Here is a 26480-nt window from a genome sequence, read left to right on the forward strand (position 1 = left end):
AAAACCCCCAGTGGATGGCCATATCAAAGTGTGCAAAAGGAGCCTACGCTCTCCAGCACATGGGCAGTCAGCATGAAGGGGGATTCTGGATTCCACACAAGCCCACGTGCACGCTTTATCACTGTCCCAGCATACCACAAACTCCATTTGCTGGTGTTTTAATGAGTATTGCAGATCTGCTCGACTCCATAGCTTTGCTGTATCTTGAGCCCCGATTTAACTTCTTTGCGAACACAGCTTCTGCAGTCAACATGCAGCATCTTCACACAGCATCTTCACACAGCACCTGCAGGTGGTCTGAGCCCACTGCCCTGTCAAGGGACAACAGGGGTCCTCAGACACCGCGCAGTGCCTGGCAAGGAGGCACTGCAGCACCGTTGCCCAAGTGAAGCTAGGGTGATGTGGGATGCAACAGACACCTTGTAGAAACCACATCTCACTAGGTGCAATTCAGGGGAGTTGAAGCTTGTATGCTGTAGAGCACAATACAGCCAGGTTGGCTGCAATCAAGTCAAAAGACTGTGACAAACGTCAGCCTTGGTGGAGCATTGATCAGAATACATCATATTAAGACTTCGCTAAAGGATTAACCAGTATTAAAGCATACCCCATACAAGCCATGAGCAGTAAATGAACTGCCTGCACAACAATGAGCTGCCAAGGTTGGGGGGATGCTACGAGATAAACGAGTGTGCAAAATAACCGAGAGAGAGAATAATGGACTAAGGGTGACATTTGCAGAGCATTTACCAATGCCACTGATAGAGATGGAAAGAAAACACCCAGAGTAGGGTACATGCGTAAGCTAATACATAATTATTTTGACCACTGTACAAATAAACAAGTCACAAATGGGCTTTGCCCCAGTGTAGCAGAGCCAGAAGGCGCTGTGCCTGTACCGTGCCACGTGCATTAACACTTTGTCTGCTAGATGTGAGTGTGTTAGGGCTGTGCCCTCTGGGCAATGCTCCTGGACAGACCTTCGCTGCTGAGCTGACACCACAGTTGCTCCATTTGAAGAAAGACAGTGCTGACGGCACTGGGCAGCACATCACCGCTCCAAGGCATCTGAGGCTGCAGCGCTGACACGTGGACAAGGAAGGACCAGAGAACAACAGCAAACTAATGACCAATTGCTGCCTTCTTGCTGAGTAAGAAGATCTTGCCAAGTTCTGAATTTCAGCAGCTTTTATTAGGACAGTGTTTTTTAAAAGGGCAGCTCTGCTTTTCCCTGCAGAAGTAGCCTCTGTTTATACTTCAGGGCCCTAGAACTATTTATGACCAGGGACCACCCATGGAAAACATAAGCCTGAGGGTATTTCTGAGAAGCTCAAACATAAAAATACACAGTATTTACACTGGTATTTTTGGTATCATCTGTCAACTCTTAACTGCAAACGTTAATCAAAATAAAATGAGGATGCTGTTTTGTTAATTTGCTTATGAGGAGTAATTGCAGTGCAGTGGATTACTGGGCATTGACAGCACAATAGATCACTTTTTCATAGAACGCAAGAAAATATTATCTCCTTAGGAAGGTAACAGTGTGGCACCCAGAGCTCAGGAAAGAGGCAGCTTTGAGAGAAGGACTAGAGTCTGGTGAGTGCCTCATACCGCATCTCATCATAGCCAGCACAGGATGCTTCAGAGAGAGCTGCAAGAGCCCTCAAAATGAGTTTTGAATCACTCTGATGCTGAAAAAGAACCTGTTTTAGTGCAGGCAAGAGTGGATCTGGAGTCACCTGTTTCTGAGCACCCAGCCATGGTATAGAGATGGGTTGGTAGATGGGAGAAGCCCATAGCAAAATAGCACCTCTGGAACCTGCTTGAACAACATTTCTTTGCCCCTTCCTAGATTAGCATCATCCTGCTGCACTGGGATTAACCTGACTGATCAGCACTGCTTTTACTTGCCAGAAAACTGCAAAGCAGCTGAGATTTGCCCCTAGCTAGGATTTTATAGGATATACAGAAAAGTCTCAAGAGGTTCTCAGTCTCCACTAGGTCATGACTACCAGAATTACTCAAAAGAAGTGAGATTCATTTCACCTCACTGTACATATCTAAATGTTAATCATCCCCATCTAAGCGAGTCACCCTGGGCTCACTTCAGACTCAGTAGAGAGAAATGGGCACCTCCAAAAGGCAACTCATTTCATCTTCGCGTAGATGCCTAAGATGGATGAGATGAGGTGCCTTCTGGAGGTGTCTATTTCTCTCCATTAACTATATAGAGAGCCTTAGGTGACGAGCTTGCACTCAGATGATTAACTTACAATGTCAAAAGCTAAAGGCAGATGAATCCCACATGCAGTGCATTAGCATTTGAGCAGTCAGTCCTGCAGACGGAAGGGAGGGGGGGACAGAACATGCTGCTGACAGCCACTCTGGCGGCTCCTTCTAGCTCTGCAGAGACATACCTGGTGACATATCCAATGACTTCCTAGGAAAGAAGCAGCAACCTTAATGCAAAGAAAGGATCGGGAAAGGAGAATGGCAATACATTAAAGAAAGAGGAGAAGAAATGTGTGCAGATAACAACCAGCGAATTCCCTGCTGAATTTTTTCTGCCCGAAACAGCATGGCTCAGTATGACCAGTTATATCTGAATGATCCAGAACTGAAGTAAGGGAGACTCTGATAAGCCCACAACAAGATGGTCTCACACTGCCTTTCCTCTTGCATCCACAGTTCTGCCGTGTTGGAAGGGTGGCGGACTGAGTGAATGCATGCACACATGCCTGAATGCACATGAAATCTTGTCTGAAAGGCACGTTCCTTTTCATGGCAAGACACACGTGACTATCTGAAAGGAAGCAACTCAACATGCTCTGTGTCATCCACCTACAAATACACCCAGGAAATCACAGACCAGGTCTGAGGAGCATTGCTGGGATACTGTAAGACATGGTCCAGTTATGGTGATACCTCCCTACCACGCAAGCTGAGTACTTGTCCCCTCCACCACTTTGTGGGAACCAAGAGTCCTTTTATCAGCATTCAGAGCTGGGCAGATAAGACACAAAGCTCTTAACCCACCTCTCTTGAGCACCAGCCTGGTGCCATAATTACTGACTAATCCTGCCTCTGTAGCCTGTCACAAGAACAGTTTTTGGCAGTCATTTCAGCTCCTTTCACAGTCACATGAAATTAATTTAATTATTAAAAAAATCTAAAGAATAATGGGATTTAATTGACTTAATGTGAAGCTTTCTGGGCTGTCACTCCACCCAGCTTCTGATCAACTTGTACTCATTCAGCTATGAGTGACTGATGTTTGTGCCTTTCATTAAGAGCCCATTGTCTCAGTTTAAATCTTTCCTTCCATGCTTAACATTTGCATAATATTGCTTTTATTTTTCAAATCCATATTTCATTTTGAGGAGCCCTGGACGGAGGGTTCTCCATGTGTATGTGGTTGATACAGTCACCTCCTGCTCCTGGAAGTTTGTTTTATCTGTAGCTGCAGTATGTTAGGGGAGGATGGGTGACACGCAGAGTCACTGCCTGGGACACATGCCAGAATGGAGTTAGACAGCAAATTGTTTTATTCAGTCATGCACATGTTTAAATAAATACTATGTCTTACAGTTTTTATTTGTCTGACCATCATGACGATGGCCCCACTGAAGACTGTGGCCCTGTTATGGCTGACATTCTATGAACACATAGCAGCCTTCCCATCTCCTCTAACCCCCAAACAAAAGTAAGAGATGTCAAAAACTCTACAGAAAGTCCAAGACAGAAATTCTCTTCAGCACTGATGAGCACAAAAAATGCTTGGGAATTTCATTCCTTTGTTGTTCAAAATTTGAGGAGGGTATTACCACATGATTAATGAGATCTGGAGATTTTTGCTCTTGGTCTGTGCCATCTCCCACTCTCATTTTAGACCATGGAGCCCTCCAGCAGTCTTGGACACATTTCACCAGAAAGCACCAGGACAGAATATCTCTTTGTTTTCTCTGTTCCTTTGGTAAAGCAGGAGAGACAGGATCAGAGACTTAGTGAAGAGATTTTTGAACCAGCAACACTCCACATTAAAATGGAAGTTTCTAAAGCTGTGCAAAAGAAAATGATTTCTGATTAGAGACAACTTCCATAGACAAAGCAGAGGTTATTTTACTTCCACTCTTCACTTGTTTTTCTTGCATCTCATCCTTCCTTAGAAAAGCAGAAACCTTTTAAGACTCTCCTGTGGCATTTTTATCCAAATTGTTTGATATGTGTGGAAGCTTCCATCCTATCTATCTATTTTGGCAGAAAATATAGCATCAAAGTTGCATTTGACAAAGTAGGCATTGCTAGTAGAAATTATGCCATTCTCAGAGGGGAAAGCTACTTGAGTCATTGATGGCATCTAAACTCTCTATATGATACTTCCACAGGGTACATATCGCTCTGTACAGGGTATACAATGCAGAACTGAGTGACTTTCACTCCTGTGTCTTCAGCCAGCGTGGATGCAACGTTACAATCACAAAACAAGCTCGCAAACCCACACGGCTCTCCCTACAGCCCCGCCTGGTCCAGGAGCTCATCTCCAGCACCGGTCAGCAAGAGGTACTTTGGGACGGGCTGCGAGGAGAGGGCAAGCCCCAGGCAGGCTCTCCCGGTTCCCACAGAGTCCCCGAAGCCGAGACCGGCAGGTACCAGCCCTCGGAAGAGCTCTGCCCGCGGACACACCTACTCTCCACGCGCTGCCCGTGTCGGGGCGGCCTGAGCTCCACCCGGGAACGGGGCGACCCATCCCCACCGCCGGGCTCCACGCGGGGCTGCAGCTTCCAGCCGCCTCCCGCCCCCCGCAGGGGAAGGACAGCCCCTCCAACACCGGTCCGGCCCTCCGCGCATCCTGGGCGCGGGGAGCCGCAAGGGTCGTGCCTGAGCACCGGCAGCAGCCGCGCCGCGCCGGGAGGGGAGAGGCGGCGGCTTGGCCCGGCCCGAGCGGCGGCGGGACAGGGGCCGGGCCCGGGCTCCCCACGCTCCTCGCCCTCCCGGTGCCCGGAGCCGGCTGTGCCCGGCGGCGGGCGGCGGTGCCCCCTGGCGGGCGCGGTGGGGCGGGGGCGGCGCCGTATCCCCGCCGGCGCGGAGCGGAGCCGCCGCATCCTCGGCTCGGCTCGGCTGGGCTCGGCTCGGCTCGGCTCGGCTCGGCCCGGCCCGGCTCGGCCTCCCTCCTCCCCCCCGCCCAGGGGGGCGGGAAAGGCAGCGGGCGCTGCCCGCAGCCGCGGCGCGCCCCGAAGTGGCTCCGCACGGCGCGTGTCCCCCCGCCCCGCTGCCGCCGATAAATCCCACTGCCGGGGGGCAACGCGGCACTTGGCGGCTGCCGCGCTGCGGGGAGGCGGCGGGGCCCTGCCCAGCCCCCCCCCCACGGGGCAGCGACCCCCGCCCAAGGGGGGCAACAGGACCCGCTGCCGCCGGAGCCCAGGTGAGTGTTCGGGGCTGGGGGTGGCGGGAGGAGGGAAGGCACCGTGCGGGGTTCCTCGGGAGCCGCGGGAGCGTGCGGGGTGCCTCGGCTGGCATCCCCCGGTGCTGCCCCAAAGGGACGGGCTGCAAGGGGAAAACCTGTTCCCGGAGCGGTGGGTAGGCAGCAGGCTGCTGCCGTTATAGTTACTCCTGAGTTTTCCTCCGTGAGCTTGAGACGGTTCCCGTCGGCGGGCTGCGGGGCTCCCGTCCGGGGGCTGTGGTGCCGGTGGGAGCCTCGGAGCGAGAGTGGGCGGCGGGCATCCCGCCGAGCGCGGCTTCCCCGCGGTGCCCAGCGCTTCTGTGGTCCCGGTCAGCAACGGGCTCTCCCGGGCTGTCGGGGCGTCCCCGCTCACTGTTCCTGGTGCTGTGAGGTCTCTAAAGTGCCTCACCCTGTCTTTCAATGGATAGAAAGGGCAGGTCTCTGCCTTCTGCTTTCCCACACCTGGATGGGGGCTGAGTGGCGGAATGATGCGCAGGGTGTGAAAACAGTTATTCTCAGCACTGTACAAGGTAGATGGTGCTCCTCACTTCAGGACTGGATCTCCGGGAGCATGAAATACAGCTGATGGACTGTCCATCAACCTGTTAGTCTCTGTGACCCAAAATGTGCATCAAGTGGAATAGAGACCTTTCCTTGGTCACAGATTGGGAGTCCTTCAGTATACATGTATAGAGAAAGATAGCAGGCAGAGAACATGCCTAGTTCATTTTATTGTTTATAACCAACCTTACACTCAAAGTCCGTGATTTGTGTCCACACTCCCTCTAAATAATGAGCTATTAAAAGCATGGGGCATTTCATCTGTGTTTATATATTTCCTGGTGGCTGAGAATCTTATTGAAAAACTCCTGAAATTTTCAGTTTCAAAAGAACAAAGCTGGAATTGGTGTGCAGTCATACATTAAAAAAACCTGAGGCTCTTAGTTACAAAACACCACTAAATCTGCAACTCTGATGATACAGAAACTGCACTACTTTCCCATCGAGAAACATATAAGTAAGGCTTACACCCAGCAAAGTGCTAGTTTAATTAAAGTGAGGTCTTAGGTGCCATGAGCTTCAGTGGAATTACACAGCAGCTGAAGGCAAGGTTGAAGGCAAACATGTGCTTCTCTGCTTTCCCAAACCAGGGTTTAAGTACTGCTGTGAGAAGCATTCAGTCGGATGAATCACGCTCATTCAAAAGTTCAGGGCAGACCGAAGTGGGGAAATCATGGATGGAACAGTATCGCCAGCCCCCCTGGACAAGAACCAGGAAGTCATCAGTGCTGTGGATTTTTCCTGTGATTTTTTTTTAGGAGGTCTATAAGCATGGAGCAAGCTGTTCTTGACTACATCTTGAAATGCAGATCACAACCTTGTAAGAGCCAGCAGCTCTTCATGATCGTGGGCTGGTTTCAGCCTGTCTTTGTATTTCATTTGTCTCTCAAACTTTGGGACCCAGGAGAGCAGCTCATACGTTATTTACTCAATTTAAAAACCAAACAAACATGGAATCTTTTATTTGGTAAAACTATGATCTGCAATTCATTTACAAGCACAGCTGTGTGGTTGTTTAGCTGACTGCAGGGTTAAAACACAACAAAAACATAGATCGTTGTCAGGCACCAGATACATAGATGATTGTGTGGCACCAGAGCACCTTCTAGTATAAAAAAAAAAAGAGAGAATGATCTATAATTAAGCTGTCCAAAGAGTAGCATTTATTTCTAAATAGCTTGAGTCTTCTGGAAGGTACTCTTTGATTCCTTGGAAAATTAGAGAAAATGGTACTTAACTGTTCCCTGTTTTTCCTCTGCTGACAAAGTCCTGTGCATGCTAAAATTATCTGTATCCTTAGGTATCTTTCTTTTATTTTCAGGAAGCAGATAAGCAGGCCTGCCTTAAGAGCTCCAAGAAAGTTAAGAGGCACTTTTGCTTTTATTGTTCTTTGACACCTTCAGGAGCGTTCAGGCAGAGGCAGTATTGGTTTAGCAGCTCTGAGCTTTAGCCTGTTGCTGTTGATGATGTGCCTTGAAGCTCTGATGTTTGTGTGTTTGATTTTTTTTTTTTTTCTTCTGTAAAACCCACCAGCTTCACCAAGTGGCGACCTAAAGACAGTGAATGTCAGCTTTAAATCTCATGTTCCCCTGATCCTGTATTTCTGCTGAAATCCAGGTGCCCCTTGCTGGCAGTAGCATGAGTATGTAGAAGGGGAACCTGATGTTTGCACCTCTTCTGACAGAGGGGTTTGGATTTAGCAAAACCTCCCTATAAGAGTGATATGTTTAAGACATGAGGATCTCTTCTGGGACACAAAGGGAGTAGTCTTGTATATTAAAAAGAGAGAAAAAGATCTCAAAGCAAACAGTAAGAAAAGCCTTAAATCAGTTCAAAGCTATTTGAAAAGTCATTGATCAAACACTAGGGAGACACCATGATAAAGAAAAAGGTTACTGGGCCAAACTCATCTCCATCTAATTATGTTAAGCCTGTCAAACTAATCCCTAGCATAACTTGACTGAAAATATCATTTTGATTCTCTTTATTAAAGTGACCAGTATATTAATATGGCCGGCACCCATTCTCCACACACTCAAGTATGTAAATACAACTTCTTATGAGCAGCATTCATAAACTCAACAGGTTTGACCTGTGTAAAGTTAACCGCCTGCCCAAGGTTTTAATTCTGCAAACAGCTGGTGGATTAGCCCTTCTGAACCTTTTTACATAGCTAATTTGGTGCTCTTGACAATTCCAGCAGTAACAAATGCAGGGTCTGTGGAGGACATTGTGGTGGGAAGTTGGGCAGATGCAGATGAGGTCAGAATTTGAATGTAGTGGAGGTGAATTGGAGATGTGATCTGCAGAAATAGTTTCAGAAAGGCCAGGTAGGAAGCATCACGCTGAGCTGGGAATAATCCGCTGTGCAAACATAGGATGGGAAGCAGCTCACCTGGTTAGCACTTCTACAGAAAAAAGCAGTGCTGAGAGAAAGGCAGACATCTCCCAGGGCTGCCCAAGGAGGATTACACCCTACAAAATACGTGGAGGAATTTGGTCCTGCAGCTCACTATCAGTGAGGTCTCGAATGGAGTGCTCTGCCACTCAGGACACGGCCGCTCAGCATGTCAGCTACCTGGTGAGGGCACAGGGAAGGGCTTAAAAACATGGTCTGAGGGGGATTAATCAGGCTCTAACCCGAAGAGTGAACTGAAGCAGGACATGCTAATAGCCTTCAGATCTATAAAAGTCTGCTCCAAGAGGAAAGGAGTTACCTGCTCCCCATGCAGTCAGCATGGGATCGAGCGCCGGTGCAATCATGGCACTGGACTGCCAAGAAACTTCCCATGGGGAAAATTTCTAAAGGCTCAGTCACATTCACAGTAGCGGCCGTACCCACATCCAGGCGAGGAGATAGCCCTGAAAGAAGCACAGGGTGTTGTAAGACATCCTGGGCTTGGGTAGGACTTGGCACAGGTGCTTTTGTAACAAGGAGCTCCTATTACAAAGGGATATTTTTCCTTAGTCCCATGGGCAGTGAAGTCATGTTGAGCAGAACTGTTTGGGGCTGTAAATTATTCAGAAACCCGAGAAGCACATTGATCAGCAACATCTAACTCCTCTGCTCACAGGGAACTACACTTTTCGTTACTGTTCCCTCACATCCAGAATGGGAACAGGGACCCAAAACACCAAAAGTAAGGCCACCCTCTTAAAGGCAAGGCTTAGTCTTACACATGTGACGGCTGTCCGGGACTTTCTGAACGCCACTTCCCCCTCTGTTGCCTTTGCCGGCTGGATCCTTTTGCCCAGCTGGCAGCTTCTTGGGCTGTGCAGAGCCTGCCTGGACCTGCAGGGAAAGCTCCTCCTCACCCCACTGCCAGGGCTGGGGCCCATGTCTGCTTCCGTCTCCGCTCTGGACACTGCTCCCCGCTGCCGAGGTTTCCCTCTCCGACACCTGTAAGCACCCATTGCCAGGCACCCCTGTCCCCAAAGGGCCCATGCGACTCAGGGCGCAGCCTTTCCCTGCCCAGCCCCATTCTTGTGGGAAGACACAAGGGGACATCTCTGCCGGCAGAGCAGGCAAATGAAATATTTATGTTTGTCGCAGAAGATTGTAGCAAAATCATCTTTGAGGGTCACCTATGTTCTCCGAAGGGTCTGTCTAGGATCCTAAAAATGAAAGTGGGTTTTTTATAACACCCAAACCATCATTCAGTCTCTGCAGTACTCTCAAAAAGACACAGTGGTACAATATCACTGGCTCACCAAATACGACTGAAAAGCTAGGCTATGGAAGCGTATCACTAATCCCCAGCATTGCTCCTCGGTTGCTACCACTGGAAACCCTCCTCCTTCACACTTCTGGCCAAACACCACAGCTTCAGCCTGGCAGGTAACAGGCTGCACTGAGACCTCCAGCATCACTCTTGCCTGCAAGACTTCCTAGGTTTGGATGTCATGGAGAGATATCATGCTGACAGCTTCTAATTATGCTGCTAGTTGGTTTACCAATTTATGCTGATTTAAGAGCCAGAAGTCACAGAAGGCCAGGAAAGATCCCTCTCCCAAACCCACATCTCGGATGAAGTGGCATGTCTTCAGCAGAGCCTTTCAGAGGAGGGGAGCGGTGCTTACCTGGTTCCCCTGTCCCAGCCTGGGCCACCTGAGCCCTTGGCTCTTTCCCATCCCTCCAGACATCCTCTTCGTGCATTTGGGTGTTTTAGCAGTTACCTGTGCTGTGACAGCCTCTCACCATTTTCCAGTTTCAGTTCAGGGTCCAAACGCACTGACCAGGTCCTGATCCACCCTTTTTAATCTGTTTGGAAAGGAGACTTTGTCTTATATTTATAGCACAAGCAGCAAAAGAAAAAAGATATTTATAGAGAAAAAAACCTACACATTCACTTACTTTCAGATTAACTTATTCCTCCCTACAAGCTAAATTAGGTTTTCTTATTAAGGTATTATTGGTTCTGATTTACTTTTTTTTTTTTTTTTATTTTTTTTAATCAAGCTGGCCAGGCTATCTGCTACCCTAGAGAGAAATTGCTACCTGGCCTGCTGTTTCTCTCTCTTTTTTTTTTTTTTTTGATTTTGAAATACCTATTTCAGTTACCTATTTGAATACCCATTTCAAACTAGCATAGGAAACTGCAAATGAGGGCCTACGTAGCAAAAAACTCTCTTGAACTGCACTCCATGGGTTGGGTCCTGTGCTTCTTCAGTCTCTGAGTGTCTTTCCTGTAGGAGAGGAATTTGAAGCCAAGCACATGTATTGAAAAATACCATTCAGAAAGAGATTTATGATCCTGTTTCATCAGGGATGCTTACGTGGAATTATTGCCTGCCTGAAAGCACTGACTCAGAGCTCACATGTAAATTGCCAGGATAATTCCACTATTCTGTGTTTCACAGAATTGAATGCTTTGTGCCTTGCCTCAAGTGGTTTGTTGATGAAAATCTTTCCATTTTCTCCTAGAGAGAGTTTCGTAGACAGCTGAGCTGTAACTATGTCTTCCTAACTTGCAAACATGCAATGACTGCTAGTCAAATAGGTAATACCTTAATTTTTAAATGGGCAGCTTCCCATCAACACCAAGAACATTACTGTGTTCTTGCAGTGATGCTTTTGAGTAGTAGCATTTCCCGTATGTGTGAAGCTTCGCATGAGGGGAAACACTTGAAGCTTAGCAAAATCATATCTGTGCTGTGTCTTAACTTCGCATCCCAAAAATTCCAAAGGTGCAAACCAAAGGTGGCAGCCAGGCGGGACCTGGTCATCAGAGTGGATAATATAAGAGCGTGATTCACACATTCATACAGCAAATAACTTAATTTTGATCCATTTACCAAGATACTTCATGATAGCATTGAAATAACAAAACAAAGCACTTCTCAAACTGCTGAAATAGGTTAGGCTCAGTACTTAGCACCCAGTTTGGAAATTAAGAGGGAGGTCTGAAATGGGTCACACTAGCAGACATACGTACTTTTTCTTTACTAGATGTTTTCCAATTGATTCCTCCAAACTTCTGAGGGTCAGAGCAGCATGTGCCTGCTCAGAGCAGAGTGAAGTGATCCAGCTGAGTACATCCACACACCCAGCTCTGTTTGACGTGTCTGGCTGTGATAGCTGACAGCTGCTCAGGTGGTTTTCCGTGCAATTCACATTTCCCTGAGCTGTGAAAGTCAAGTATCCACCTTTCTCTTTTTGCCGAGACTAATGATTTTGTACCTGTTATATTTCATAGGCTAGCACAGACTAGCCAAGCAGTCTCACAGAGCTGTAAATATTTGATAAAGCCCCTTTGCACAGTGTGAGTGTGAATTCCACACTGTAAGAGACAGCTAAAAATCAAATTATGCTGGACATTATCTTCCTGAATTAAAAGTCTAGATCATCATTGGTTTTGTTCCCTGGACTGAAACACAGATCTGAAAAGCCTGAATAGTTTGCCAAATTATGCATTAGGGGCTGATATGAATAGAGCACTCACCTGAGGGGTTATAATTGCTCTCTCCTGCTGTATGTGTATGAGCCTTTCTCTGGGCTGCGTGTCACACAGCGTCTGCTTGCTGAGTCTTAGGAGGGCTTTCAGGGATATTAAAACACACAGTGTTCCTCTGAAAAACTGCGATCATCTTGTCCATATTTGAATTCCTCCCACGGGTCCTTGAAAAAGCTAACCCGTCAGACACGGGGAGGAGGGGAGAGGTAGATCTCGTTAGCTATTTGAGCCTTTTGCTATTAGGAAACCCATGGTCTCCTTCTGTGGATGTTTTCCAGTTGTGTCAGGTAATGCATGGACACAAAAGAAAAAGCCTCCCTCTGACAGAGAACAGAACAAACAAACAAAAATGGAAGAAGTAGTAGGAAATTCTTATTTTGGTGCAAGGAATAGTAGTTATCCAAAATCATTACAATTTGTGCTTGGAGCCTGGTGTCAGAAGACCTCCGGTGGTTGAGCTGTGCTGCCTGGCTGAGCCTCCGTGGGGTCTGGGAAGTCCAAAAGGCTGCGTCCTTGGTCTGGGGGCAGCGACTATGGGCCTGATTGCTCCCACTTGTGGAGAAGTTTAGAACCAGAAATTAGGGAAATTTCTACATGCAGTTTCTCTTAGCATTATTAAAGATGTGAAACAAGCCCTGCATTTAACCTGTTGGTTGTGACCATGCCTGTCCTGAAGAGTTTGAGGCAAACACGAACTCTCTGTTCTCTCTAGTAGGCACAAAAGTGTCTGAGAGAGAGGGAGAAATCCTCCATTAACAGCAACAGTGCCAAATTTACTCTGAAACCTTCTCATATTAAATAACAATTGACACTTCATGACTTACTGTAGTCCAATTGTCTCTTTGAAAAGGATAGAGTATTTAGTGTCAAAATATCAGTTTTCTGTAACTGTTATTTATAGGCTCTGGCTTATGATTTAACATATATACTAAGCTGCTAAAAGGAAATGTGTGCTAAAAAAAGTAAAGCTTGCTTATTTTCCCAGGTATTTGATAATAGAAGATCTATTTTCAAACACTTTTTGCTAAAAAAAGCAAAAGAGGAAGATACTTACAGTGTCTCATACAGGAGGAAAAACCATATCATAAAGAAAACCACTTCAGCCATACACAAGAGGTTTATGCACAGCTGGCTTTGAGGCAAGTTGGAAATGTGGGTGGGCAATAGATACATATACTGGGATTTACTGGTGGAGGTATTTGCAACTTTTTTAGCTAGCTGTCAAAATGCACCTCATGGGTGTTTGGAAACTTATAATTGTGGCCATTTCTGTTAACTGTTCCTGTTAATAAGAGCTAGCAGGGAGCCCTGCCCAAGGTTGCTGAAGAGCAGCCAAAAGAACAAGTGCAGAAATGAGGTGAGAAAGTCCAAGCCAAGCCTGAGGGACAGCCAAGCTGAGGAACGGAGCTGAGCTTGAGGCTCATGTGAAGGTACTGCTTTGCATTACCAGGGCAAGTCCAAGTACCAGGTCCTGGGGAGAAGTAAGGACTAGGCCCAATCGCAGCAGCATACTGGAAGAAAAAGTTCATGCCAATTTTCCTGAGTCCCTGCTATCTATACAAATTCACTGCATGTACTTTTGGGTTTTGTCTGCATCCCTTAGGCACTGTTGATGCCCACTGGAAACAATAGATATCTGGGAACTGCTGAGAACATAAATGAATTATTAATATATAATCAGATAGGGGAGAAAATATTACTTAAATGTCTTCCATATCTTATTAGAGAGTTCAGCTTTTCATAAGCCAAATTTCTTTATTTTCTGGTTGCTGAGGAAGTTTTCTAAGGGGTTCATTACTAATGCTATTATCCTTGTTCCTTTATAGTTTGGGGAATTCAGCAAATGTGAATAGAGCTACCTGCAAGCTCTTTCCCAACCTATTCAGATGTGAAGGAGTTTTTGCATACTTTGTATATGATCTAGGCTGTGTCATACTGAATGACCCTGTAGCTTTCCCTCATGGAAAGGGTGCTCTGGCGATCATCACCATCTTCTGCCCACACTCAACACTGCTCTGTGAGGCTTGTCACTAAGGCGGCAAGTGTCTCATTGCTCCCCACAGCTGTATCCTCCCAGACTGTCCCTTGCCAGTGCATCTGCCTGGGCATCAGAGGAGGATTGAAAAAGCCCAGGGATTGCAAGGATGGTTCCTGAGCAACCAGAGCCAGAAGATGGGGAGAAAACTGAGAGTTTGCATCCTTGACTAAAGCAACTTCCCAAAAGCAAATAACATGGAGTTGCATCGTCCTCCCATGCTTTATAGGAGTCTGTTATAAACCACCCAACCAGGATGAAGAGGCAGATGGAATGTTCTATAGGCAGCTAGCCCTTGTTCTCGTGGGGGACTTCAACTTACCAGATGTCTGCTGGAAATACAATACAGCAGAAAGGAAACAGTCTAGGAGGTTACTGGACTGTGTGGAAGATAACTTCCTGACACAGCTGGGGGGTGAGCCAACTAGGGAAGGCGCCCCACTGGACCTGTTGTTTGCGAACAGAGAAGGACTTGTGGGTGATGTGATGGTTGGAGGCCATCTTGGACATAGCAATCACAAAATGATAGAGTTTTTGATTCTTGGAGAAGTAAGGAGGGGGGGTCAGGAGTACTGCTACCTTGGACTTCTGGAGGGTAGAATTTGGCCTGTTTAGGAGCCTGGTTGACAGAGTCCCTTGGGAGGCAATCCTGAAGGGCAAAGGAGTCCAAGAAGGCTGGACATTCTTCAAGAAGGAAATCTTAAAGGTGCAGGAGCAGCCTGTCCCCATGTGCCAAAAGAGAGCTTTGTCTGGAACTCAGGAAAAAAAGGAGAGTTTATGACCTTTGGAAAAAGGGTCAGGCAACTCAGGAGGGCTACAAGAATGTTGTGAGGCTATGCACGGAGAACACTTGAAGGGTCAAAGCCCAACTAGGGATTAATCTGGCTACTGCCATAAAAGACAAGAAAAATGTTCCTACAAATATATCAACAACAAAAAGGAGGGCAAAGGAGAATCTCCATTCTCTATTGGATAAGGGGGGAAACATAATGACAAAGGATGAGGAGAAGGATGAGGTACTTAATGCCTTCTTTGCCTCAGTCTTTAATAATAAAACCAGTTGTTCTCAGGGTACTCAGCCCCCTGAGCTTGAAGACAGGGACAGGGAGTGGAAGGAAGCCCCCATAATCCAAGGGGAAACGGTTAGTGACCTGCTACACCTCTTAGACACGCACAAGTCTACGGGGCAAGATGGGATCCACCCAAGGGTAGTGAGGGAGATGGCAGAAGTGCTCACCAAGCCACTTTCCATCATTTATCATCAGTCCTGGATAAGCGAGGAGGTCCCAGTTGACTGCAGGTTAGCAAATGTGACGCACATCCACAAGAAGGGCTGAAAGGAAGATCCAGGGAACTACAGGCCTGCCAGTCTGGCCTTAGTGCTGGGGAAGGTTATGGAGCAGATCATCTTGAGTGCCATCATGCAGCATGAACAGGACAACCAGGTGATCAGGCTCACTCAGCATGGTTTCACGAAAGGCAGGTCCTGCTTGACTAACTTGATCTCCTTCTATGACAAGGTGATTCCCTTAATGGATAAGGAAAAGGCTGTGGATGTTGTCTATCTGGACTTTAGTAAAGACTATGGCATGGTTTCCCACAGCATCCTCCTGGAGAAACTGGGTGCTCATGGCTTGGATGGGCGTACGCTTCACTGGGCAAAAAACTAGCTGGATGGCCAGGTCCAAAGAGTTGTGGTGAATGGAGTTAAATCCAGTTGGCGGCTGGTCACAAGTGGTGTTCCCCAGGGCTCAGGGCTGGGGCCAGTTCTCTTTAATACCTTTATCAATGATCTGGACAAGGGGATCGAGTGCACCCTCAGTCAGTTTGCAGACAACACCAAGTTGTGTGGGAGCATTGATCTGCTTGAGGGTGGGAAGGCTCTACAGAGGGATCTGTACAGGCTGGATCGATGGGCCAAGGCCAATTGTATGAGGTTCAACAAGGCTCAGTGCCAGGTCCTGCACTTGGGTCACAACAGCCCCTTGCAACGTTACTGGCTTGGGGAAGAGTGGCTGGAAAGCTGCCCAGAGGAAAAGGACCTGGGGGTGTTGGTCAACAGCTGGCTGAATATGAGCCAGTAGTATGCCCAGGTGGCCCAGAAGGCCAACAGCATCCTGGCTTGTATCAGAAATAGCGTGGCCAGCAGGACTAGGGAAGTGATTGTCCCCCTGTACTCGGCACTGGTGTGTTCAGTTTTGGGCCCCTCACTACAAGAAAGACATTGAGGTGCTGGAGTGTGTCCAAAGAAGGGCAATGAAGCTGATGAAAAGTCTAGAGAACAGGTCTTATGAGGAGCAACTGAGGGAACTGGGGTTGTTTAGCCTGGAGAAAAGGAGGCTGAGGGGAGACCTTATTGCTCTCTACAACTACCTGAAAGGAGGTTGTACTGAGGTGAGTGTCAATCTCTTCTCTCAAGTAACATGCAATAGGACAAGAGGAAATGGCCTCAAGTTGCACCAGGGGAGGTTTAGATTGGATGTTAGGAAAAATTTCTTCACCGAAAGGGTTGTCAATCATTGGAACAGGCTGCCCAGGGAAATGGTTGAGTCACCATCCCTGGAGGTGTTTAAAAGACATGTAGATGTGGTGCTTAGGGACATGGTTTAGTGGTGGACTTGGCAGTGCTAGGTTAATGGTTGGACTTGATCTTAAAGGTCTTTTCCAACCTAAATGATTCTATGATTCTACGAGCACCCCAGGCTGTGACCAGCTCCTGTGCCACCGACCAGCGCAGCACGGGTACGGGGAGCTCATGGGTCTCCCTGCTGTGCAGCTGTGCCTTGGGACCTCTGGGACCTCCAGCTGCAAGGCAGCGTGTAGCACAACAGCAAAGAGCAAGTAGAGCTGTTACCATGCAGTCTTCAGAGGTTGAACTTCAAATGTAAAATGTAAAAGTAGGTTAAAAATGTAGAAGCTAGCATTTATCTCATCTCTTGATTTAATTTTTACAGTGCAGCTTCATTTGATGTTTTTGTTCGATAGTGTATAGGACATTCTAATTAACTATTTAATAAGACATTCCCATAAGGTTAGGAGCCACAGTAAAATAGTCCTTATTTATTGCTAGATTTATACCTGAGAAGCTTGCAGGCAGCACAGTGTGAGCTGTGTGGTGATTTTAATGTGAGGGTGGCATCTTCATGGATAAAATTTCCATTATTTCATAACCAAGCTATTGTTTTCTAACCAGGCACACAATGCGCATTATTCAAGAGGGGGGAAAAGATGTTATAGTTATTTCAAAAATTATACTTTGAGTGCATGTAATATCTCTCTTTTCTGTATATTTAATTCATTATACTGTTAATACCATAGTCTGTTTTCAGAAAAATATGTTTTCTCCCTGGAACTGGTTAATAAAATTGTTTATTAAATGTTATCTTCAGCAGGCAAAGCATGGAAGTAATTTTATTTTGGCTACTTTTAAGCATAATGCTTTTACATTGTTGATTCAACAACAAATATCTTAATGGACCTTTTAATGTAACAACCTTCAAATAATTTTACTATCTAGTACAGCAGTACCAATGCTGATCTAATTTTGAGCCATATTAGATAGAATACTTTAAGCTGTTCCATGAGGTAAAAAAAATCCTGTGTATGTGGTTCAAACTGTGTGCAGTACAAGGCTGAGCAATACTGCGTGATCTTGAAAATTATTCTGAAAATCAATCAGTCTGAATTCTCACTTGTGCTAGAATGTTTTTTGGCAAATAGAGGAGAAAAAAACCAGTGGATGTCATGGAGTCAAAAAGAGCTTGAAATGCCCATTGCATGTAAAAGTAGACCTTGGACAGTGAAGCCAGATGATGGTAAGAAAATCATCAACAAGCTATGCCTGCTTATCAGCGCCACATCCTGGCCATCTGCCCATGCCTAACCTGATGGAGTTAAATTGCCAACAATTTCTTGATGGTTCCTTGTGTTTCTGCACTGAAGCATCAACACACAGAGATCTAGATAGTCATTGTTTCTTGTTGAACCAACATTGTCTTCAGGTATGTCCCTGGACAGGTGACTATTCGTGGATCTCTGAAATGACGTCTCTTTACCTAATTGCTTTGGCCCCTCAAAATTTGTATTCAATTTCTATTACATGCCTGTCAGGTATGCTACAAAATGGCATCCCAAATTGCTGATTTTTGACAGCTCATTTAGGCATAAATTTCCCTTGAAGCCATTTCCAGGATACTTTCGATCCTTCCATACCAATTTGGGCAGATATGGTGACGCGGTTGCCTACTTCCAGTCACACTCCAGTGTTAATCTTGTGCCCATGTTTGTCCCCAGGTGCATTATCCTTTGCACTGAATTCACAAGTGGGCGTGGATGTAGCCAGCACCTTTGGAAAGAAATAGAGCACCTCTGATCATGTAGAGATCTCTACATCTTCACCTGGAGACTCCTTCTCCAAATCAATGTCATCCAGGCAAAGACAAATGCTTCCTGTGACACCAAGAAGCTTGCATTTTCCTGACATTTCATGTGCCAAACATAACCTAGCTGAGGAGAAAGCCTTGTCTTCTGGTGCTTATAGGGATGAAATATGAGCTCTGTTCTCCTAACAGCACATCATCTCCTGCAGTCCCTTCCAGCATGGAGTTTCCAATGGGATTTGGCTCCGGCCTTTTTACAGCATGACGTATGTGGCATCTTCATGCTCTTCAAGGAGACTCCCAAAGCTCCTACTTTATTGTGAAGAACAATAAAATGTTGTTTCATATCCCTTCTCCCAGCAATTAAACTTATTTCCTCTTTGCCAATGTTAAATAGTCTGACAAAGTTCTTGCAGAGTCGAATGTTGTCTGAAAAGCGTTCGTTGAGATTCTCTCTCTTTCTTTGCAACATAATCAGGGAGGATACACACCACCATAAAGCAGCACGCGAGCAGAGTGAACACTGAGTAAGGGAAGATCGCTGGAATGCTGTGGAGCTACTGTAGTTTTGCAGACGTTGTGCTAATCCCCTTCATTTCCAGCTGATGCTTTCTCTTGAAACACCAGATGATGCTTTCTCTTGATGCTCTCTCTCAAACAACCTGAGCGCTTACTTTTCTTGGAGCTTCAGAGCTAACAGGCTAAGATGCTCAAGGGAGGTAGCTAACTGCTTTCCTTCAGTCTGGGAGCCAGGACCAAATAGAAACCTCTAGAGAAGCAGTATAAAAGCTGGAGGGAGAGCACATTCCCCCTGTCATGAGCTAATGACAGCAAGAAAGAACGGGAGAAATAGCAAGCAGAGCCAGCCTCCCTTTGAGGCCCCATTTTTAGCCCTATGCATGTCCCCACTGCCCCATGCAAGAGCACGGGGGTAGGAACCCTCACTCCCCATCCCAGCAGTGCATGGCCAAATCAGCACCCACCATGAGACACCCTGCTCCCTGGATGCTTACTTTCTTCTAGCTGCATGCTCCTTAAAAATGAATGCTAAAAGACTATCTGGAATGTTTTGACATGTTCTTCTGATTTAAGGACATCAAATTCAGTTACTGTAAGCTCTGGTGTGGCTGGTTTTGCTATTTCCCTCAATTCCCAGCAGAAATTAAGCAGAGGAGCTGGGATTCAGACATTTGAGATTAATGGGATTGCTCAGGTATCGAAGCAGTGACAAAATGGAAAGTTCTTCCTAGCAGAAAAAGTAATTAGTCTCTTTCAGATCTTCAGTTTGACACTAACGTTAGCATCAATTATTCTCTGTCGGGAATATTACATCTTAACAAAGTTCATTGTAATATCATCCTTTCTCTGTAGTAATCGGAAGAGAGAAGCCCTCTTCAAATCATTGTCTTGCTACCTTGAGATTTTTAACATTTAAGCCTCCCACTTACCAGCTGATACCTTGCATTGACTTTAGCACCTGAACAATTCTAGTACTCTTAATTGTCTGGAAATAAATTATTTTTTTGCTTTTTTGCTTCCCCCCCCCCTTTTTTTGGCAAGAATCTGCAGAGAAAATCAACAGTGTTTCCAAGCTAAAAGGTATTGTTACAAGTGAAGTTAAAATCCTCAGGGTGGAGAAAACATGTCAAAATAATCTGGCAAAGCTGTGAGACTGGGTCTTGGGGAAAAATGGTAACTCCACTGTGTTGGTTACAGCTTAATCAGGAAAGTGTGTCAGCTCTGGGTCTCAGCTCCTGCTCCTGCAGGTCACAGCGATTCTTCTGAGCAGAGCACGCCATCCGCGGCTGTTTCCAAAGGTGTAAAGCTGTCAAACTCCAAACTCCTCGGGTGCAAAATACACTGTATTTTTAAGAGCGGTGCTGCTGTCCTAGTGCATGCTTCTTGCCAGTTTAATAGAGTCTGGTGCAGTCTATGCTGTTTGAGGAGGCCAAGGAGATCCTTCCTCCATGCCACCATTTGTAGTACAACCTCACAGCCAGTTGCCCTGTGCAGAAGTCACACCTTTGCTTAGTCTCTAACCCTGGTGCTCCCTCTTCCATTTCACCAACTATAATCCAAAAATCCTGTCTCCAATTTAACATCATGTGTTTGAGACTGTTGAAACATGGTTAAGGAGATTTAGATGCACAGCTGTGTGACTAAATCCCCAGGACAGGTTTGATAATCAGCCTTTGTGCACAGCTCCAAGTTATTTTGAATAGAGGACTGCTGAAAATAACCAGAAAAAAAAAAAAATTGTAAGTGACCTCTTTTCCTGCGCCTCCAGATTTGGACACTGTGGGTAAACGCCTCTGAATAAAGCTGTTCTAAATTAAATAAATCACTGGCTTTGGTGGCTATAATATGAGGCTGGCAATAAAAGCTATTTAAAATCCCATCAAGATGTTGAAGTCCTAATCTAGAACGCAACAGGACTGGCGTGCGCTGCTGCCAGCACACCTGGCCACAGTAGTTGTCTCACGGACCACCGTACCCTGATGTGGCCCGTTTCTGCCCACCCGGACTGGTCGTTCAGATGTCCAGGGCAGACTGCCAGCTCCTTGCTCAAGCAGCACCTTGGGAGGCTGTGGGATAAAATTAAATCACTGTCGGGACATGGAGATAAAGTGTAGTGAGGGCATGACTGCCACAGCTGGACAGCATCCAGCTTCAGCCTGCAGGACCTAGAGAAGAGTTACGAAGTCGGGCGTTTTTGAAGGACTCGCAAAAGCCATTGGGTTCAGCAGGGAAGCTGTGCTGCCTCTGCAAAAGCAAAGGGCTCCCGCGGAGACGTTTGTTACCAGCTGCTAGTATACAGCCAGCCCAATTGTCACAGGGCCTTAGCTGGAAATTAAAAGGCATGTTTGAAGCCAGTTGTGCTGAATACTTTAACTTGATTATTGGAAGCATTTGTAATAACTGTATTGTAACCCTCATTTTCATTGATGTGGTTGTTTTTGCAAATTGTTAACAATTACAGGTCACCTTTGAGATGGAAGCATCTTAGCATTTGTTGTAAAAGCTTTTTAAGAGTTTTTCATGTCTTATTTACTCTGTCACCAGATCATTTCATGTGCTAATGCACTGGGAATGTCAAACTGTTCTGATAATAGCAGAGTTTTCCTTCTACTCCTTTTTATTCCTGTGCAAATATAACTAAGGCAAGAAGTGCCTTAGGGGTGCCTGATCACTTGCATTAAATAAGCTCCCTTTTTGTCTCCTAAGGCAAACACACCCAGAACCGCAAGGTCTCTGGGAAAGAGCCATGGCTATCTGTTAGGGCAGCACCTCGCACGCTTGGGCCACGGCTTGGCCTCTGAGCCCACACCCGTGCTGGCCCCATGCAGGCACTTGTTGAAGGTAATTCACTGGGAACTAAATATGTGTGTAATTTTCAGCAAGGAAACAGCCCCAGCAATTGCCTCTGGAAGTATTGTCATATTTCATTGTGCTTAAGACTTTCTGAATTTAGGCTTACATTGCAGCAGACTCCAACAAACAAGGACTCTTGGGAAAATTGGGGTTGGGGGATTTGAGACTTTGGGAATGATTCGTCCAAAATTTGGGGAAAAATGGGAATCTTTCCACTAGCTGCCAAGAGCTTTGTATTAGACCTGTGAAAGAAGGCATGGAGTGATATGAAGAGGACATGTGTCTGCATGTCTGTGAGCTGGAGCCAGTGTAATAACAAACCTTCCACGTAGCACCGGGAAGAGTACAAAAAAGGCACACTGAAGGCATCCGGGATACAGGGGAGGACAACCTTTGGACAGAACTATATCTGAAGAGTAAATTTTGCACTTTGCTAATCTTTCTGTAAAGCACCACAAGGAACTAGCAGTATTCAGTGGGGCTCTGGCTGGGCCTGAGGCACCCAAAGGATAACTTCATCCATCTGCTGAAGGCTGCAGTGTGTCGGAGACCAGGCACTCTGACAAAGGGTGACTTGATCCCAGACTATCTAACAAGCAATCATTTGAGTTGCTCTTACCATACAGATGGAGTAATTTAGGCAGTGACCCATGCATGCTGATGACCCCTGCAAACCAGACTGGTTTTGATTAAGTAGCCAAGAGTGGTTTCAGATGCCTGATAAAAGATCTTTTCAGATAAGGAGCTTACAGCGACTTGGCCAAACCACTCCATCACTACTACATCATATAATTTGATAAATATAATTTGAGGCATATAATTTGACCCTGTGTAATCCATCAGAGTTCATCTATCTCAACTGAAAATGACCTTGTGCGTGAATATATGAAACTCTAATGCTGTCCCATTTTCTAGTTTCACTGTTCCCATAAATTAAATGTGTTCAGTAGAAGACGGAGAATATATAAGTGCAAGGAATCATCTCTCTGCCCTTTTAGACTGACAAAAAAATTGTAGCAGACTACAACTTAAAAGTAGTCATAACTTGTGAGTCACAAAAGACCCTAGAGTGAACACAATTAGAAAAAGATAATTAATGGTATATTGTCTATGTATGTCGGAACTGCAGGCAGGCACTGAAATGTCAATAACTTGAAGGAAGAGTGGCTGCTGTTGTTGCTCAATTTTTTTAAAGACTACTCAAACATCCTGTGCAAGTTAATTTCAACAGCTTCCAGCTCTGAGGAAATACGTAGACAAAATTTACTGTTATAAACATATATTCAGGAGGAGGACAGAGTAATGCTCTGTGCTAATCACTCTTAGCATATTGTTGAATTGTCAGTGTCAGTGGATGATGTACATATTGTCTGAAAAAAACATTGTTTTCTTGTTGTTGTTTACATGGCTTTTTTTACACTAGTTTCACCATTTTAGCAGAATATCGGATACAGTTGTCTTACATCGGGTTCAGTGGAAATATGGACTGGAATAACCAGTCAATGTAATAATGCTGCACAGGGGTGCAGGGATGAAGATATGACAAGCCATAGTAAGATCAGTAGTATAGCAGCATCATTAACCTCTTTTTTTTTTCCTGCACTAAATTTTCCACAGACAAGAGCATTAGTAATTTTAACTTTGATTGAGAACTGCTATTATCCACTCACAGCATGTGGGAGCAAACAGGCACTTGGATAAATCACAAAAAAAGAAAACCACTTAGCATGCTGCTTTCCTCAATAACACCTTTTTCTGAAGGTACAAGGCCGAGCACTGTAGGGAGAGTGTGTATGAAGAGAAAAGCAAGGCTGCAGCAGCCCACTGAAGCATGGTCAAGGTCAGCCCCTGTCACAGAAGACCAAGAGGTCACGTTTGACTTAGAAGGTATTCTGATACGTTTAAAAAATTTAAGTAATTAAATAATTCAGTGACTGAAACCCATCAGGATTCTAATGCAGTGTTAATGGGGTCTTTCAGGAATCTCAAAGAACAGCTTCATGAGTGACATAACTGGAGCCATTAGCAAGCTCATCCAAGAGTAATCATCCATCAAAGGTGAGTGCCTGCACATCTTCATTGCAGAGGAGTGTGAGGAGCAGCAAAAACATTCCTGCTTGCAGCCACTGCAGTGGGACACATACGAATAACCTCTGAATTGCCTCATTTTCCTCCTGCAGCCGCTCAGCCCAGGGGTGTGTTTGCCACTGTTCAGCAAGGATGAAGTGGGCAGTGACTCCACCAGCGTGAGTATGCGGGAAGTCACCTTCTCCATAGCCAGCGCTGCTCCAGCAGATCACTAGGTGAGAAGCAAATCAAACTAATTTGAAACATGGAGTACTTCTGACATGGTCATTGAGAGGAGGACTTGCTGAACAGTCTCCATGAAACCTCAACACTGTTTTGGATTGGTGTTTCCTACCGAGTGCTCCAGCAGTGCCAACATGACAGAAAACAACTAGGATTAAGGGTTCCAGCTGCTCCTCTGATATTGCTGGACAGCCTCCAGAATAAATTTCCAGCTCCTACTAACTCGTACTGGATGTATCTTCTATGCCAAGGCCTCTGGAAAGGACCTGAACTGGAGAAGGTTTGGCACTTCATCTGTGCTGTGTAGAATCCAGCAATAAATTATTCCAATATGAAGGTCTAATACAGTTAATAGAGCATATAAAACTGTCTACTGTGTTTCATCATATTTAATTTGCTGCAGCAACCTGCAGCCATCCAAGCTGGTTTTTTTACAACTGTCCAGTGCCCTGAGAGATGCTCTCCCAGCTGAGGAGCCCCTGTGTCACCAGCGCCTCTGCATGCCATGTCTCCAGAGCATTTAGCTGCTGCTCGCCCTCCAGTGTGGTCCCAAGTGAAGCAGCTCCCTCACCACCGTGGGGAGAACCACAAGGGACCCCATGGCCTGGCCGTCCCCACAAAGAGTGGGCAGGCAGGACGGCAACGCCAAGCCTCCAGCCACCCATAGCTGCGACTTCTTCTGGGGCACGAGCTTTGGGAGCGCTCGGGCTGTGCAGCAGGTTGGCGCATCTCTCCAGGGATTTCCCCAGATGCATCCTGCTGTCACGTTTTGTGGTTTGTGAGGGATATGATTCACTACCCCAGCAGCCTACTGTGCTGCCTGTGCCCCGTGATAGCGCTTTAGCAGGAGAGCAGTGACTCACCAGTGCACCCCAGCCTACGGGATGCCCCAAGAGCTGAGGCATCACCGGTTCCAGTCCATGCCTCCCAGCCCATCTGTGGTCACGTGCTGCAGCATGCGGCACATGGCTGTGGCAAAACAGGGACGTTGGGATGAAGGGAACAGACCCACCTTAAGCTTCGCTAAGAGAAGCCACTGTTGTTAGCTGCCTGCCCAAAGGAAGTGTGGTACTGATGCTGCTGTCATCAATTTAAAATTGTTCATTTTTTTCCTAAAAAACTTTCCTAGGTAGAGAAGGATTTCCTTTTTAAACTAGGATAGGTTGATACAACTGGTTCACTCATGTATTTTCTTGTAAGGTATGCAACAGTGGCTGTACTCATAGTCATGTAGGTTGGGCCTCCGGAGGTCAGCTAGTCCAACCTCCTTCTGCAAGTGTAAAATGCAGGTTAGTCATCTGCAAGCATGTCATGCCATGTGAAGGACCACATGAAATGATTTTTCAGGAGATTGCGAGGTGTGTTGGGAAAGAGAGCAGCTGAGACATTACCCAGTGCCAACAAGGATGCTGCAGCTGGAGACAAGGGAGAATGGGGGACAACCACTACATAGCAATCAGAGTCTGCCTCCGAACCTCCCATCTCCTTCTTCAGTGTGTTCAGGTGGTGCAAGGCCAGAACAAGCTCCAGGCAGAAGGTGGCTGTACCTTGGACCTGCTGGGCAGGTCCTCAGCGTGACAGGGCAGACTGACTGCCCTGAGCTCTGGGGCAGACATGCTGATGGGATGGACCGTTTGAGCAAGGCCATTAAAAAAAAGTGTTGGTTTCTCAGATTTCTGCCCAGGTTGTTTACACAATCTCTTTCCTCTGATAAAATAGCAATTCCCAGCCCAGGCCCCCTGATCCCCAGCAGGGGTAGAGCACTGCTGCAAAGGCCAGCTGGGATTCCCACGGGAGAAAGGGGGTTACCAGCAGAAATGTCTGGGCACTGCTGCCCCAAATACTACCTCAGCTGTCCCTGTCTCTCCTGCCCTGTGTCTATCCTGTGTGCTCTCAGCCCAGCAGAGCCTCCCTGCATCTGCATGGCACCAAGCAGCAACCTGAGTGTCCACCACCATCTCTGATGTCCCACCTCAGCTCCACAATAAGAAGGTGATGGGTTGCAATAATGCTAGACATGAGCACACTTTGGTCTAAGGGTACAGATGAGGGAAATAGGAGTACGTGTAGCTGGGGATGTTATGGCTAATGTATTGCAAGTCTAGCACTACTGGTGCCCATCAAGGAGACAAAAATTCTCCTTTTACAGTGTCCCAGCCCAGTGGTCAGTATGGTGGTATGGAAAGTGTCCTGTAGCACATTTATTTGCGTTGTGGCTGCTGTCACCTGGGCCAGGTTAAAAGGGTCATATCCCAACAGTAGGTAAATGGGAGCTCTTCTCACCAAGACATACTCCATAGCTGGAAAGCAGGCATTCTACTCGTGCCTTTCAATCAATACAAAGCATGCTGATGAACCTCTGGTAGCTGTTCTTTCACTTAAATTAATTGATGACTAGAATTAACATATGAAATACTTTAAAACAT

The 26480-nt window shown here is 46.3% G+C and overlaps 1 protein-coding gene across 3 annotated transcripts in view; it reads left to right on the forward strand.

Annotated features, from left to right (window-relative positions):
- Positions 1-5200: 5200 nt before the first annotated feature.
- The window catches only part of HTR1E (5-hydroxytryptamine receptor 1E), a 41971-nt gene continuing 20691 nt past the window's right edge, over positions 5201-26480 (forward strand). Inside the window, exons 1-4 of one of the 3 annotated variants that reach the window (XR_008576410.1) lie at positions 5201-5425; positions 23506-23631; positions 23725-23802; positions 23925-24358. The gene's annotated coding sequence lies outside the window, so the exon portion shown is untranslated. Of the gene's footprint in view, positions 5426-18286; positions 18573-23505; positions 23632-23724; positions 23803-23924; positions 24359-26480 lie in introns of those variants that run through there. The other 2 variants (XR_008576411.1, XM_054820610.1) reach the window with 2 other exon arrangements.

This window comes from Grus americana, chromosome 3 (genome assembly GCF_028858705.1).
Source record: "Grus americana isolate bGruAme1 chromosome 3, bGruAme1.mat, whole genome shotgun sequence".
Taxonomy (NCBI): domain Eukaryota; kingdom Metazoa; phylum Chordata; class Aves; order Gruiformes; family Gruidae; genus Grus; species Grus americana.